The sequence below is a fragment of the Cyprinus carpio genome, chromosome A25 (assembly GCF_018340385.1).
Source record: "Cyprinus carpio isolate SPL01 chromosome A25, ASM1834038v1, whole genome shotgun sequence".
Taxonomy (NCBI): domain Eukaryota; kingdom Metazoa; phylum Chordata; class Actinopteri; order Cypriniformes; family Cyprinidae; genus Cyprinus; species Cyprinus carpio.
This window is the reverse complement of record NC_056596.1, coordinates 17,379,027-17,396,761: the sequence shown is the minus strand read 5'-3', so window position 1 is coordinate 17,396,761 and position 17,735 is coordinate 17,379,027. Positions and strand designations below refer to the sequence as shown.

General features: G+C 36.6%; 1 protein-coding gene across 1 annotated transcript in view; it reads right to left on the bottom strand.

The window, feature by feature from the left end:
• Positions 1–16,990, bottom strand: part of LOC122135638 (WW domain-containing oxidoreductase-like) — a 193,225-nt gene extending 176,235 nt beyond the window's left edge. The window contains exon 1 of the mRNA XM_042715747.1: positions 16,882–16,990. The gene's annotated coding sequence lies outside the window, so the exon portion shown is untranslated. The remainder of the gene's footprint in view (positions 1–16,881) is intronic.
• Between the last annotated feature and the right edge of the window lie 745 nt (positions 16,991–17,735).

Sequence of the window (17,735 nt, the reverse complement as noted above, 5' to 3'; positions counted from 1 at the left end):
ACAATATATGTACACATAAACATGAAAACTTTGTCTTTTTACAAGTCATGGAGAAGTTGAAATGTTTAAGAAAAATGGACAAGGTGAAATGTGAGGTTATAATCAATGGTGCATAAAAAAAAGGCATTAAAATTTTCATAATTTCAACCAGCAGTTTAACAAATACCTCAAGAACTATGTTCTTGCTTCTGCATATTCCCATCCCATCCCAAAAGAATGTGTCCTGAGCCCTTGCAGTCCACCTACAAATCCACACATTATTATGCAAAACAGTGCAGACATATGAGTCATGGAATACACAAATAGACAAGTGTCCAGTAGCGCAGTAGCAAGTTGGGTAGTAGTCCACCGTACATCACTTCAAGGCTTCACAAAAGGGCACTTATGAGCACCCTTTTAAATAACTTTGGCAAACAGGACACCCTACAGCACTGTTCCACAAATCCAGCACTTGTGGGCCACTGCCCTGCAGATTTCAGCTCAACCCCCCATCAAACTTAACTACCTGTAATTTTCTAGTAACTCTAGACCTTAATTAGCTTGCTTAAGTGTTTCTGATTAGGGAGGGAACTCAACTCTGCAGGGCAGTGCCTGCCATACAGAATTGTGGACTTGCAATCACACAAAGAAAGTCCACATCAAAACTTTTCCATGCCATGTTTTCCTTCCCTGCAGAATAATCTGCTATGGCTCATCAAGATGACAAGTTGCATGGACTTCGGTAGCAGACCACCATGAAGCACGCACCAGTCCAGGCTTCCCACAAACAAACATTGAGGATGCACTTTTAATAACTCTTTTGAACCATAATATGATAGAGCGGGACAAACCTACAGCCTGACATCAAATGCCCCATTTGGGATAGGGTCTCTTTGTTCCCCTTGTAGTGTAATCAGGTTGTATAACTGATGCGCGTTCACTGCCGAGACTTCTTCTGTCATAGGGTTAGACTTTAGAATCCTCACTTACGAATTCCTCCCAAAACTGCTGGCTTTGTTTTCCTGCAAAATTAGAAGCTCTTTTACATGCTTAATGAACTTGAGAGGCCTACGCTCGTAACCTGGAATATTTTAGTTTTGTAAATGAGAGGGAGTTGCCTATTCCCCTGGCCCTCTCCTCCACCTAGCCCATACCAATATCCGGAACGACTTTGGAGATGTTTCCTTCATTAGAATATACTCCTCCTCCCAAGTCTCTTTTTGCATTTTGAGCTGTTGCTTTATGATCCTTGTGGGACGCCGTTAATGAGAGGAACTCCACGTCTCTCAACTTACTGCGAGGACAGGTCTGCATTTCTCCACTTCTGCTGAAGTCCGGCAGGCTATAACGGAATAATGAGCTGCATTCATCACGGGCATGGCATCCACACACACTCATAGACGCACAAGCATGCAGAAACAAGACACACAACCCCTTGTTGTCACACTCATTCTCTATGAAGGAGAACAGCAAGCAACACTGCCACTCAGAGCAGACTGACAAAGTCCAAAAGTGACACAAACCATAAAAATAACAGTAATTGCTATATTGCAATGAAAATGTATGATCAAAGTATGCACTGCAAGAACAATCAGAATTATAGTATGTCTCCTGATTCACTGTCAGTAAATCATTTTTCGCAAAGGTCTTCTCGGCATGTGCAAAGAAGACCGTAAATGTGACGGTATGTAAAAATGGGGGAAAGTTAAGTGTCCAAAGTGTTCATGTGCAGAACTGAGAGAATCTTTACAAATGGCGAGGTATAGTGGTCACACATGCTCAAATTCTGGTTCAGGGCACAAGGTACAGTAGCTTCCTTAGTAAGTCAAGCATCCCAAGCTGGAGTAGTTTTGAGGCCTATGGGTGGTGTCCACTTGCTTTTAAAAAAAAATGGAACATGGGTTTGACTGTTTGATCTCAGTAATGGCACACCTTCCCTACCCACTCTCTTCCTGGATCTCGGAGGACAATACTGTGCACCAGAAAGACAGCAGTTTCCTAAGAAGAGGCGCAATATGTGAATTTATAGCTGCTCCTTATCACATGATGCCAGCAGCCCATTCTTATGGCCCCCTGTCTTCTTTTACAACTGCTCCAGTTGAAGGGTATGGCTGCAGGGTGGAAACTGATGTAAGGGGAAGCTGTTAAGCGGTGACTGTGGCTATTCATCGCCAGTGGAAAGAACAATTTATGATTAACCGAGCTTCTGAACAGCACCTTGATTCACGCACGGGTCAACTTGTGTAGGCTTCCATATTATTGGTCCTCAACTAGGTTCTGGCTGAATCTAGCTTGAGAAGTGGATGTGAAGATAGGGGTTTGTTGATGGTATTGCTTACTTGTCGATTCTAGTGGTACAACATCAAAAGAATAGCTCCTAAATGAGAAGAGGAAGTCCTAAGTCGTTTCATGAACACCAGGATGTATTTGTGTGTATATTTAGATGGATCTTAACATCGCCCAATTTTTATGGGAACTTCTGCAGGAAGTTTCCACATCCTTGAGGCCTTCTGTAATCAACACTTTTTGTACTATTCTGTATATGCATTCTCAATGTGTTCTGCATGTAAATTAATAAGGAATGTAGATATTAATACATAAAATACATCTGTAAGAGATGATTGATAGGATGGTGCAATCTATGTTGATATCCATCATATCCCATGACCTCCAGTATCCCATAAGCTCCTGACTCCAAACCCCAACATCTTCCTCTATCAATCAAACCTCATCACTGCTCTCTCTCTTCCTCTGAAGAGTTGGCCCAATCTTTCCTCAATGTTTTTTTCCCCCCTTAGACAGAGGGAGAGGGGGAGCGGCCGGCAGCCATCATTAATCAATATGTTGGGCTTTATTTGTGATAATTCATCATGACACAATATTAATGGGCAGCTATGCCCTTCAGAGGTGAGCCTCATGCAAATGTGGAGGGGGAAGCAATTAACTTTCGAGCGACGCGTGGATGATTCTAAATGACAAGGATATGTCAATTACCGCAGCCAATAAAGAGAGACAGAGGCTGCGAGGGCAATCTATCCACTTTACGGCTTCTCCTCAGCCTCTTAAAGGTCTGTCTAGACTAAGAGAGAGCAATCTTAAAACAGCATCTGGACAGGGCCTTGAATATGGCAGCTACTAAAAGACAACTTAATGATTTAAAACACTGTTTCCCAGGCTATTTCGGCTAGCCCTGCTGCCCTCGTGGCATGCCCGTGGCATGCTAGCATAACTTATTTGTCTTCAAATGACTAGAAAGAAATAGCAACTGACTGTTTTTTTTATTTATTTATTTTTCCCAACACAGTACACTTTTTTTGCGGTCACATAATTAGAAACTTCTAATACAAACTAAACTAAACAAATGATACCAGAGGAATATCAATTATGCAGTTTTACAGCAAAATATCACATTAATTAATTGAGTCATCAGCGTCCAAATGTTTGGATCAAAGACCTGGCTGATATCCGAATTTGGGATAGGGATCTGGGAAATAGGTTTTGCTAACATGCTAGTAATTGCTAAACACTAGATGTGACAAGCCTGTCTTTAAAATCAGCGACACATTAAGAACATTAGCACCGAGTGCAAGACTTGGCAGCTGGTTTCCAACATTCATCTCCAGAGAGACTTGTGCGAATCGACCGATGTTAATCACAACCACCTTTCTATGAACAATTAGTTCCCTTCTCTGCACTACGCTAGCCCAGTGTATGAATATGTAATGCTTTAAAATGACTCATTTTCAGCGTGCAGGACTCCAGCAGAGAATAAACACAAACTATCCATCACAGGCCATGAAAAAATTAATGAGAGCCAAGCAGATGCACGTCCATTGGCCGTGTAGCGCTTCAGAGCTGGAGCCAAGGGGTGAGGACAAATTAGCCTGCTTTATATCAGGCGCAAAGCGCATGGTTTGGCTGGTTACAGGCAAGGTTTCCCACCATGTATACATCTTTGTGAAGTAAAGGAGCATCCATTTACAAGTGTCAAGACTTGTAATGATGGGTTAAAACCTATCCCTTGCATTTTACATGGAATAACTATACTATTGAGGGATCTTTTACATGTCTGAAAGCAAAATGATCATTCAAACAAAAACTTGACATAATATGGAACATTTTCATTGTGCATTATCACTGAGGTTTCTTATAAAATTGGCTGGACCGACAGGCTTTTATAAGTGTACTCCCGTCTCATGGCTCTCTGTATGTCCATGTAATGCAGACGAACCGCAGTAGACTCGGTCTCAGTCCACAGAGCGTAGCAGAGCCTGGCAGTGCTGTAATTTCCCCCCACTAAAAGCTCAACTGCCACCAGGGGACCTGTACAGAACATTACAGGTTAAGCCCTCATTTTGTCTCCAGGTTGCAGGAAGAAAAAAGGGATCGGAGGAAGGAAGAAAAGAAACAAACTTTCCTTTTGCCCTGACCTGTAGCCAGCCATATACCCATGGTGCTCTGGACGGCCCAGAGGTGTCAAGAGTATTTGGGTGTGTTTTCCTCCAAACGAAAGTGGTTATTGTGTCCGAGGTCTGCAGGGGACGAAAGGCTAATATTGTTTTATGTGAGAGTGAGTGGAAAGGGAAAGCCAGATTACGACAGCAGCCCAGGCTAGCAGGAGTTTAGGCCCAGAGCTGAACAACACGAGACTATCACAGAATTGCAGCAGTTTGTAACTGTACGGGGGAAACGGAGGGTAAAATAACAGGGAAAAACAGTACTACCATCAAACCATAGTATTTGAAACAAGTACCATGGTACTACCTTGGTATTCTTTGAACAAACATGTATCATGCTCCAAAGTATCATCTGATACCAACAATGAATCATGGTAGCATCACAGTATTTTTTAAAAAGGGATTTCAATCTAATTAGTGAATGAAATCTATTTACACTAAAACAAAAATCTGAAGCATGTTATTTCGGTATTGTTTATATACTATTATAGTATTAATTAAAATGATGTATGTATTTCTAATTTCCATTGCATTTTTTTCCATCTAATATTTCAATTAAATTTTAAATTAATGATTTTTTTTAAAGCTTTTAATAATTGTAGTTTAAAATAACAGAACAACACTGCAATTCACTAATATCATGCAAATATAACACCAGTGTATGTATAAATAAATAAATACAGATGTGTTTTATTTTTCATCACATTTTCTTCTTTCTATGAAACAGAGAGCCTTGCACTTCTTAAATGAATCCTCCTCCTAATCTGGCTGATTCATGAGTCTGTGAAAATACAAGCTGCTTTAAATCTAGTTCCAGCTCTGCTCCACGCCATTGTAATGATAGCTGGATTATCTTGTAAGATGGGTGATGTATTGAGCTTTTTACTCATTCCTTTGGCCCTGTGTTTACAATCTGCTAAATATGTATGTGAGTCGCTTGAGCAAATGAAGCCGTAAAGCTCAGTCCCAAAGTATATTACAAACATGAGCGTTCATGCTGTAAGATGAGGCTGGGGCCTTACTTTTACATTTCCACTAATATTTTTTCTACCAGCCTCTGTCTTTTTATTATATATCTGTTGTGCTGCAAATCAATGTTCTGAGATAGATAAAATAAATAAATAAAAATACTACATTAAAATACTCATTAATATTGACTTTTATTTTTATATATTAAGATATTTTATTTTTGGCCTTTTTGTCATTTTTAATTCATAGGACAGTACAGCGATGACAGGAAATACCAGAAATCTAATATAAATTAAAAGACGTTACCTATAAAATGCATGTAATTTATGTAAATACATATCAATTCTAGGCTACACATGTAAAAGAAATGTAAAAAGTATGTCTCGTCATGTTTTAAAACTGTATAAGGTGCCGGTCTGATCTACAGCGATGTCTCACGGTTGAACAGCAGCTTTAGGAGGAATGTATTGACACATTGAATCAGTCTTGATTCAGTGCTCTAGATCTATTCTAGGTTATATTTCTAATTAAATAAAGAGGACACATCATTTAATTGAGTAATATGAACTTTTATGAATGTAATTATTTGCCTAACTCCTAATTAGTCCCAATGGCAGCTAACAGATGAAGGGTTTAGAGGCAAGTTAATAAAGCAAGGTGAGAAGCAGTGAACTCTTTAACCTTCAACCATTGGCCGTCATCAGAAGCACTCACTGCTGCTTATTCTGACTGGAAAAGTCTGACTAAGTCACACATAGCACAGTCAGGTAGAGTTTGCTCTGTTTTAAGATGCTTGGTCACGATGGATCGGTGTTATAGAAGCATGAATGAGAATGAAGACGTGTCCTCCATGTTTAGAGGAGAGAGAGAAAGGATAACAGAAATAGTTCTTCATCAAATGTAGTATGAATTATGAAAGAATGGGAATTCAAAGCCAGCCAATGATAACTTAAAGCAAATACTGAAAATCTGTAACTCTGGAACCATCTTTTTAAAGCTTTTTCTCTAAAATTAAACTACTATTAGAAGTACTAACACATATATACACGGGTCAAAAGTTCAGATTTTTTTCAATGTTAAAGAAGTCTTTATGAGCTCACCAAGGCTGCATTTATTTGACTAAAAATACAATAAAGACATTAATATTGTGAAATGTTATAATAATTTAAACTAACTGCTTTCTGTGTGAATATCTGTTAAAATGTAATTTATTTCTGTGATCAAAGCTGTATTTTCAGCATCATTACTCCAGTCTTCAGTGTCACATGATCCTTCAGAAATCATTCTAATATGCTGATCTGCTGCTCAATTTCTTATTATCAATAAATTCTATCAAATCAATTTTTGTGGAAATGTGATACACTGAATTAATGAATGAATGAATGAATGAATGAATGAATGAATATGCATTAAAATTATCAAAAAATGACACAAAAGAATGTCCATTTCCAATAAATGCTTTCTATTCAAAAATCCACATAAATATTAAGCAGCAAAAAAGATAATAATAATAAGAACCATTATTTACAATTAAGCACTAATAACTGTTAATATCGGAGCAGCAGATCAACATATTAGAATGATTTCTGAAGGATCATGTGACACTGAAGACTGGAGTAATGATGCTGAAAATACAGCTTGAATTGTAATACTTCACAGTTTTGGTTTAATTATATCTAGTATACTGTATTATCCTAAAACACAAACACTTGCACAAACACAACAGGTTCAAGGAGCCCTTCTCAAAAGAGCAGCGCGCCCCACGGCCCCAGGGTGCCCAGCAATACTCCTGGTCAGCACTCCAGACGTGTCACTTCCTCTTTAAATCCGCCAGCCTTCACCCATGATCAAGGCCACCATCCCGAACCCTGCTCATCGACATGACATGGGACGTTAATGCACACATGCTCCCAGGCTCTTCCTCCAAACAAACCCAGCTCCAAATCTAACACACTCTGTGTCTAGAGCAGGCCGAGAAAGCAGAAGAAAAAAAAAACAACCCAAGCTGAGAAAAACGTCAGTGTGTGATCCTGTTTTGTTTACCCTCCTCTTGCCGCGGATTAGCTGTTGTTTTGCACGATCCACTTAAGCGAGGTGCATGAATTTGACCTCAATTATTTTCTGTTCAATACCTGAGTCAGAGCTTTGCGATCAAGATCCTCCAGTTACATCATCAAAGGTTAAATGGAAGACTAAAAGACTAAACTACAAGATCTCGCAAATAACTTGGATACACAAAGCAGTGGCAAAGTAAACATAATTAGCCTGTCTTTGTGCAGCAAGTTCTGCTGATATACACTTTTATGGTCCATCTGTTTATCCCATGTTGTTTTCAGTTTTTAAACACTTCAAAGCCATGATATTTACTTCCTCTGTCACTTTACCCCCCCCCAAAAAACAGACTAAATACTGAATTGTTTTTGACAAACAATGTTTATTCTCCTGCTCTTCAAATAAACTACAAAGCAATTAGACAGTCAAGCAACTACAGTCAAGCAACACTTAAGCACCAGTCAAAGAAATAATCACTGTATCTAGCATAATAAGTGAGCATCTCATTTAGTGTGACAACAATAAACTGCAATGAAATGGAAGTAGCGACACCTTTTATTTTGTACTGTTATGAAATATCAGTAATGAAAAACATGGGGCGGGACTTGGTTATATCAGTCTTTTCACATGAAAAGACATTTTAAGAATTATGATTTTTTTTTTTTTTAAATAAATAAAATACATAATTAATTTTCAATCAGCTGTAAATTGAGCAGCAACTACCAATGGGTGAGTGCATAAAGTGATCAGCCACCTGGCACGGTTAAAGTAATAGTTCACTGAAAAATAAAAATTTGCTGAAAATGTACTCACCCTCAGGCCAGCCAAGATGTAGACGAGTTTGTTTTCTTCCTGGGAAAAGATTTGAAGAAATGTATCATCACATCACTTGCTCACCAATGGATGCTCTGCAGTGAATGGGTGCCGTCAGAATGAGAGTCCAAACAGCTGATAAAAACATCACAATAATCCACAACTAATCCACACCACTCCAGTCCATCAGTTAATGTTTTTATCAGCTGTTTGGACTCTCATTCTGACGGCACCCATTCACTGCAGCAAGTGATAGTGGTGCTACATTTCTCCAAATCTGATGAGAAACAAACTCATCTACATATAGGATGAGCTGAGGGTGAGTAAACGGTCAGCACATTTTCATTTTTGGGTGAACTATTCCTTGAATGAACAGTCCAAACAGACCAGAGTAAATGCTACAAATAAGAGAAAATGTTTTATGTAAAAAGGTAGTCAAGTTAGTAGAACAGTTACTTTTAGTTAGTTACCCTTTACCTCTATGGTTTATTCAGTACTAGCACCCAACATGACAGGAGCGGACTGCATTTACTAAACAACGTCTGAAGACCGTGAAGTCTAAACACGGTCAGTTATCTAATTACAAAGACCTGTCCATCCGTCGCAATGTTAATATGCTTTTTACGCATTACAAGGTTGAGCTTTCCTCCCATCAGCCCTCAGTGGAGAGGAGGGCCTGCCCTAATTGGTTCCAGAGCTCACCCTAACAACACAACGCATCTTCAGCCGACGCGCTGCGGGTTAATTTTCATCTTGATTGTAAATACTGTTTCACGGCAACAATGAACACATGCTAACACGAAGCTAGGTAGGCAATTAACATGATTACAAAGTGCCTCATTACCATTTTGACACAAGGAGAAAAAAGTGTGGCTAATGCTCTTAAATGGGAAAAAGTGGTTAAGTTATTCTGCCGGACATTAGACAGGCCTTGATCTGAAAACAATCCCTCTCGGGGCTCTATTAAACATCTCTCCTGGGATCATGAATCAAAAGATCAGCAGATTTTTACAGACAATCAAGAAAATTAAGCATGGACTCAATCCATAAGCACAGCAATCTCAAGTACTCGAATATTCGCCATCACAACTTTCACACTGTAAAAAATGGCAGTGAATTTAACGGTAAAAAAATTTTTAACGGTATGTTCAGTGAAAAACTGTATTGGACATAGGGCTGGAATGATAACTCGATGCAGAATAGATTCGTGGATCGATTCTTAGATTTTCAGAATGCATCGCGATTCCTCTGGAATCGAATCTGAGCTTAGATTTTAACAGCAGATGGCGCTCTAATCTAGTTTTTATCTGCACACTCAAATGCTCATGAAGAAGAGTGCTAAAGAGCATTCGTGCATTCGGCTGAGTCATGTAATTTCACCTCAGCTTAGAATGCTTTTATGACGCAAGATTAATGTAAACACAGCCCAATGTGAACACCTTTGTAATTCGCTTCAGCCTTTTCGATTTTATGAATTATTATTTAAGGTTCAAGTGTGTGTAAGCATTTGGAAACAAGCAGAGTATGGCTGTTTCTAAAGCATGCAGTGCCACCTGATGTTCAAAACTAAGCTCAGAATCGATTCAAGAAAGAATCGCGATGCATTCGGAAAATCTCAGAATCGAAGCTGAATCAAAAATCGATTCACTAAACATCAATTCATTTTACTGGCCCTAATTGGACATTACATGTAATTTTACGGCAGTATACAGTTTTTTCAAAGTGAAAAGGAACGAAAAAAGAGCAGTTTTGGAAAGTAAAGAAGAATTTACAGTGAATAACCGTAAACTGACATTCCCAGAATTCCCTGCATTGCATTTCTCTTTTTTTTTTTTTTTTTTTTTTTTTTTAATAACTGTTTCTTCTCAGTTTTTACTATCAGTTGTGTACATTAGGGTTACAACACCTAATGCTGTTAAATTAATGTTCATTGCATTATTTCAGTTTCATGTGTGTTACCATGATGGAGTTTAGTGTTTGTGTGAATGACACTGTGCACCTTCTATATATGTATATTAATATTTAAAAGCTGCTTGTGATGGGCTTTGGTTCATCATATGATTTTCTTATCAGTGTATTACAAGGTGCAAAACTACTAGGTGCGAAATTATGGTATTAAAATGTAAATTTAAGTAAATTCGTAAAACCTAAAATGTTGCTACTGTATTTTTTATGTTAAAATTCTGGCAACCACAGCTGCCTGTTTTTTTACCTTAAATTTTATGGATTTTTTTTTTTTACAGTGTAGCCATCAATGCATTTGACATAAAACAAAATCAGTAGGTTTTAAAGATAAAAAAAGATGTTAAAAAAGTACTAACTACAGGACAAAAACTACAGCTTTTGAAGTATTTCACGTTGAAACCAAGTCCTCATCGAGAGCCACCATACAATCAGAAAGCACCAAAGCCAGTCATTTTCTTCTTAAGAAAAAAACATAACAATAATAATAATTGAGAACATCTTAGTTTTTAAAGAATTACACTTAGGAACATTCATACAAACTTCTTAGAATATTAATAAATATGCTAACCTCTTTCTTAAGAAGATTTTTGTGAATCTGGCCCTATGTTTTTTAATCAAAAATAATAATAATAATAATAGTGTGCACATTTATTACAATTATGGTAATCTGAAGCACAAAAACACAGCTTTTCATGTGTTTTGTGTTGACCTGCAAGTCCTGGACAAAAACTGCCAAGCAATCAGAAAACACCAGTATGCTATTATCTTCTGAAGAGAGAGAGAGAGAGAGAGAGAATAGAAGATGCTCTTCAAAAAACATTTGAGAACATCTTAAAAATCTTTCAAGAACTGCACTTAGGAACATTCTTACCAACTTCTATGAATTTTTTTTTTTTTTTATGTAAAAAATAACAATAGTGTGTGCATTTATTACTATTATTATGGTAAACTACCACACAACCTTTGAGGTTTTTCAAAGAATTGCACTTAGGAAACTTCTTTTTTTAAGATGATTTTTGTTGCTGGCCCTATATTTTTAAATATTAGTTTTTACATACTCTGAAATTCAGAAGACACCGTCTGATCAGTGAATGTATGAAAAGCGCGCACTAAGTTGACAGTACTGTACGAGCCAGCAGGGCTGTTTTTATTTGCTCTGCTGCACATCTGCTGTTTAATTCCTGTCTGCCTTTACTGTGGCCCAACTGCAAGCTATAAACCTCCACCCGCTCAACCCCATAAACACCACCAGTGTGCTTCTTATTGTAAAATACATTCATAACACAAATATTCAGCCTTCCTTAAATGTCTGCAGTGCTAAGAATCTGAACTCAGACTGCTGATGAACATGCACCAGCTCATCTGAGATTTACAGTTCCGAGTTTAGTTGACAAATGTGTCTTTATCAACAGCACACCACAATGAGAGGTGAAGAACCTGAACCGGTGACCCTGAAAACAGTGGCCCTGCACTTCCCCCTGCCCTCACAACTTGGTTTGACCTTCAAATGATGCTTGGATGACCCTGGACACTTCTGTCCACGGATAAGCCCGGAGGATCTGGGAAGTGGAGATGGATGGGTTCCCGGTCGAGGGGTTAAAGCAAACGAGGAGAAGCGCGTGCGAGGAGCAGAATGCTGATTCAGCGTGACTCCACGCTTTTCTGCACGTTTGCTGCTGTGAATACTGAAAATGGGAAGATGAAGGCATTTACGGAGTGATTAGTAAGCTTGTTCACATGAACAGAGATGTGCAGAGCAGCCTGACCTCCTCTATAAATAAACCATTGTTTCTCTTAGGACAATCAGCAATGTTTCAGAGCAGGAAATGACATCAGCAGATGGAGCTGCGCATCACAAGGGGCCAATGTCACAACACTTGCAGAAATAGTAAAAAAAAAAAAAAATGCAAAAAACAAGGACTAGATATGTGCAGAGTGTCAGTACAAACATATCTCTGATTTTCTGGATTGTTTAATTGTTTTCCCTTACATTAAAATACAATTAAACTATATATTAAACAAATATTTTGTTGTTCTCCCTTCTGTCTCCATAGATAGATGGAGAGAGAGAGAGATACATACAAGTTTTTTTTTATTTTTTATAAATAGTCACTAAACATATACATAACTTAAGTTGTAAAAATACATTTAATTATTTTTTATTATTTTTATTATTATTATTATTATTATTATTATTATTATTAATAATAATACTACTACAATTAGTAATGAAGTGCAAAGATTACGTAAGTGCATTCAGTGTCATTTCATAAATCAATTTTTGGATTGTTTTTTTATTTTATCAATAAATACATTTAAATATAATTAAAATGTAATTAAATATAATTAAAAATATTATATTATATATTATTAATTCTATATTTATAACATAACATTACAATATTATATTACAATATTATTTTAATATTATATTAAACAAACATGTCTTATATATATATATATATATATATATACACACACACACACACATTTATACATATATACATATTATTAGTATTATTATTACAACGACTACTATTAGTAAAGAATTACATAAGTGCAATGAGTGTCATCTCTCTTTTTTATGATTTTTCCCCTTTACTAGCAATAAATCAATTAAAAATTTAATCAAAAAAATTTAAATAAAAAAATAAAAACGAATTAAATTGTATCAAAGACGTTACACAAATTTTTTGCCATTTACTTAGTAGCAGTAGTAGTGTTTTAAACGAAGAAGTGCAAATATAAATGATATATATTTGTTCCTGTGACTCAGTGGTAGAGGATTGCGTTAGCATCGCAAAAGATCATGGGTTCAACTCCCAGGGATCACACATACTAGGGGTGCTCCGATCAGGATTTTTGAGGGCGATCACCGATCACAGAAAGCAGTATCTGCCGATACCCATCACCGATACCGATCTTTTTAAAGGCTTCTTTTTATCATTTATAACTATATATATATATATATTGATACTCCAAATTAGGATTTTTAGAAATTTATTCAGGGCCTGAATTTCATTTTTTAAAATGGGGGAATTCCCCTCTTAGGTGACTCTTGTGAGTCTGCTACCGATCCTTGGCTGTTTACCACAAAGCCACAAAAACAACATTTATCCATTATTTTGATTTCAAATCCAAACATTATCACTGAAAATGCTTTTTCATCATTGCATATTTTTTTTTTACAAAGTACAATAATACAATCTTTAAAAAAACATGTTTAAACACAATAAATATAAGCAACACATTATTCAATACTTTTACTTTTGCATTTACTTCTAGATTTATAAATTAATTTGCTCAAGCAAGTGGCAAAACATTTAAACTACTTTTCTTACATTATCACAAACTTACCATTGACAGAAATAGTCAGCTCTACCGCTTTTCTTTTTTTTATATTTATTACAAGCAATCCTGCCGTTCATAAAGAACTTAGTTTTTCCTCCTCCACGAGTGCCATCATTTTGCCATGTTTATCTAAAAGTGCTCTTTCACTTTAAACCTAGCCAAAAAGACAGATGTGTTGAATGTGAAACACTGTAGACTTTAATAATATGTGTGCATGAGCGCACGGTCTCCAGGAGAGCTGAATGGTTAAACAAGGGCAAGAATTTAAAAGTAATGCAATTTATAAACTTTAGTGACGGTGTGACACTGCCTCAATTGTGCAAGTGACAATTCCTGTGTCACCTGTGCAGCTAGCTTACAGACAGACGCAATGTGTGGTGATTTTTTAGAGAGAAAGAGAGAGAGAGCGTGCAGTGATTCACTCCAGCTGTTTGTGAAGTTACTTCTCAAACAAGCTTTTCAAATTACTTTCTAAGTTATTTAATGAAGAAATAAAAAGAGTGAAATTACAAGATTCAAAAACTAAATTAAACACAAATTTTGATCCTTCAGCGCTGCAGCATTTTTGACCTATACCTCAACAATCAAAACATTATCCTATGAGTTTCAAGACTAATTCTCTTCACTAATTCCTCCCTTGCTCCTCCCCAAGCCTGTACGGCATTCCAAGTGACCTCAGAAGTAGATGCGATGACCCTTCATTCTGTCGAGTCCAAAACATACATCTTTATCAAAATAACCTCGGCGTGAGAGCGTGGGAAGACACGGAGAGTACATTCATCATTTTAACGATTAATTTCCTTGTCCTGTCCTTCCCCGGATCTATTAATATCATTCCCGAGGTGTAAGTATGCATTTCCCGTCGATGAGATTTATTCCGATATCATACGTTTCATTACTCATCCCGCGCACCTGCGATTTAGGAGTCAAATCAAATTCAATATTTTTTTAATCAGAATATGAAAATCTTAACTTGATCAAGCCATCTTCTGGTATTACTTTCCTCATTTCTCACAAGAAGAGTCGTGAGGGCTCATATTTGGAGGATTAAATTCGAATGTTTTGTAATAATTGTTAGAGAATGAAAAATTAAAAATCCCAGCAAGGTGTCAGTAAACATTAATCAGATCGTCCGGCTTTTTTTCCAGGTAATTTGCCTTAATATTTAAATGTTCTTTAATAACTCTGATTATTAAAGGATTCTGCAGATGTCTCCGTACTGGTTCTCCGCTGGCGGATTGCGGTGCGCTTGTAAAATGCCTCAGAGCGGAGCTGCTACATTTATTAAAACACGCCATGATTTGAAGCTGTCAGGGCTGAGGAATTATCTGCCGTCTAGAGGGGGCTTTGTTCAATTAGATATCGCCACTGCTTTAAAACACTTTAGATTCCCCTGTAATCCATTGGCATCCTGTAATTAATCAACTAATTCCAAGTCTCAGGATGGCTGTAATTACGGCACCTCGTAATAGCTTATTCTTTCTGCTCCAGCACCTACATTTCATTTGTTTATTTTCTCACACTCATAAATCTGGGGGAGTGTCAAGAGCACCACAATATTAGTGCAATAATCAAAGTTAATTATCAGACGGCCCTCGCGCCCCCCCTCCTGCTAATAATGGAGGCTATCAGAGAGATCGTCTCGGCTCGGGCTGCGAGCACAGAGCCACGGGCAAAAACCCTGCCACACAACTTCAAGACGAGATGAATATTAATTAAGAATTAGACTGTAAAAGTGAGAAATTAAAAGAGGAGTTGAAAGCTATAGGATGTTTAGGACACGTTTGAGATTTTAAGTTTGATTTCTGACAAGAGCAGCATTTTTTTTTTAAGCTAAATTAAGGATGATTTGCAGAGGTTCTAGATATAAAAGAGCAGACAATTATGGCCAGAAACATATTTTAGAAAAAAAACAGATGTTTGCCCAATGCAATTCTACTGAACATGTGTTCTTAGGTTATTGCAGCATTAACAAATGGGCGCGCTCATGATAAAGACCCATTCACACTAAGATCAAGAACTATATAGAAGACTATAATTATAACTATATTAGCACCCACACCAAGTTTTTGTCATGTGCCACTTTAAATTTGGGTGGATTCTGATTAGTTTTATTTATTTATTTATTTATTTATTTTTCATTAGCTGGGAAAAAAAAAATTGTTCTAAGAGTCACTCCAACGATATCGTTCATATGTGTTGTTATCATTAGGGTTATAGTGTGGACTTCCATATTCTCATAAGATTGGAAAGATTATTAAAACTTCATCATTTTACTACTCAATCAAGTTCCTTTTCAAGTGATTAAAATGACAAAATTAGACCAAATATACTCCAATAGCTTTAGTTATGATATTGAAATGAAACCAGACCCAAGACATCGCCTTGAGGCACCTCTATGACAGAGAACAAAATTGTCACATTTACACTGTGAAAAATAATTTTATAATACTGCATTTCTTTTTTTCCAGTACAAAAAAAATAATAAATAAATAAACATTCTTTAAAAAAATCATTCACTTGAAAAGCAAAATCTTTAAGATATGATTTTTACTAAGAAAATATATCTTGAATTAAGTTTAGCTTTCTCATTAGCAAATTATTATTTTGTTTTAAGCATAAGCCTCACCAAATGTTCTGATCTTCTGTTTGGTTATGATATAGTTGTGGTGTAGACTTCCCTATTCTCATAGAATTAGAATGATTATTAAAACTTTATAGTTATCATTATCGTTATCATCTTTGGTTGTGAACAGGCCTTATGAAGTTTGCATCATCTAAACCATCAAAACAATCAGTTTGCATCATTAAACAAAATAATTTATCACTTAGCTACACATATGCTGGAATTTTAAACCAAACAAATGGCCTAAATATGACTAAAACAAGAAAAGTAAAAATTGTAACTGCACTCAACTGAAAACTACACATAAAAATAATTGAATCAAATTAAATTACTCAATGGTTACAGTATTACAGCGTTAAAGTAACATGCTAATATCAGAATTTATTGTTAGTCTAGTCTTAAGTGTGCTATTTGTGAGCAGTGCTTATTGTCGTGTGGAATGCAAACAGTTGCTAACTATGAATAACATTTCCGAAGGCAGCCGACTTTGCAGCCGACATGCAGACAGTGAGGCAGCTCACTAGGTTTCGGAAGAGTGCTAATGACTTAAAGCTGTACCTAACTATGTGACTCATGAGAAGGCAGAGATGCCAGCTACACAAAACATGATTTATGAAATGTAAAGGTCACACGGGATGATGTCAGTGTGGTGTGTGTGTTCTTACTCACCATTCTTCCGGTGATCAGACTCACTGCTTTCATGGCACGACTTTGGTTTCGGCACGCTATGATCACATGAGCACCATGAAGAGCGAAAGATCGGGCAGTCTCAAAACTGCAGATAGGGTATGGGTAGGTAGAAAAGGGATTGTGGAAAAGAGAAATAAAATGATTGAGATACGTCGCTTGATAACTTCGTACTGCTCTTGCAGTTATTTGTGGCAGCTGAATCCAAGCAAATGGAGGATGGGACCATATATCTTGGAAAAAATTCTCCATCAGATATAAAGCCAAAGGCTCTTATACAAGATACTCAATGAAGTCCATTTTTTCAAGTCATAAAAATAATCAAATTAAAGCACAGAAACTCCAATAGCTTCAGTAATGATAATGAAATAAAACAGACCCAGGACAACACCTTGAGGCACCTCTATGAAAGAAAACAAAATATCCATTATAAAATTAATTTACTTGATAAGCAAAACCATGTAGGATTATGACTTATTCTCAAAAAATATACTGTAACTTGAATTAAGTTTGGGGTTTTTTTACCTCATTAGCAAATTATCATTCTTCTCTCTTGAAATATCACTCACCAAATACTTAGATTTATATTTTAAATGAAAAAAATATAGGGGTAAATAAATATATACTCTGAAAACATGTCTTCACAAGCTTTTTTTTTTCTTTTTTTAGCTTATACTGGAAAACAGAGAGGAAAAAACACTGATCACTAAAGGGGGGCTATAAAATATCAACTTCCTCGCAAAACCGATGACCTTAAAGCACCTCAAAGCTAATGTGATAAGACAGCTCCATCATGGAGAGATATTTCAAGAGATATAGTGTTCCGAGATATTTTG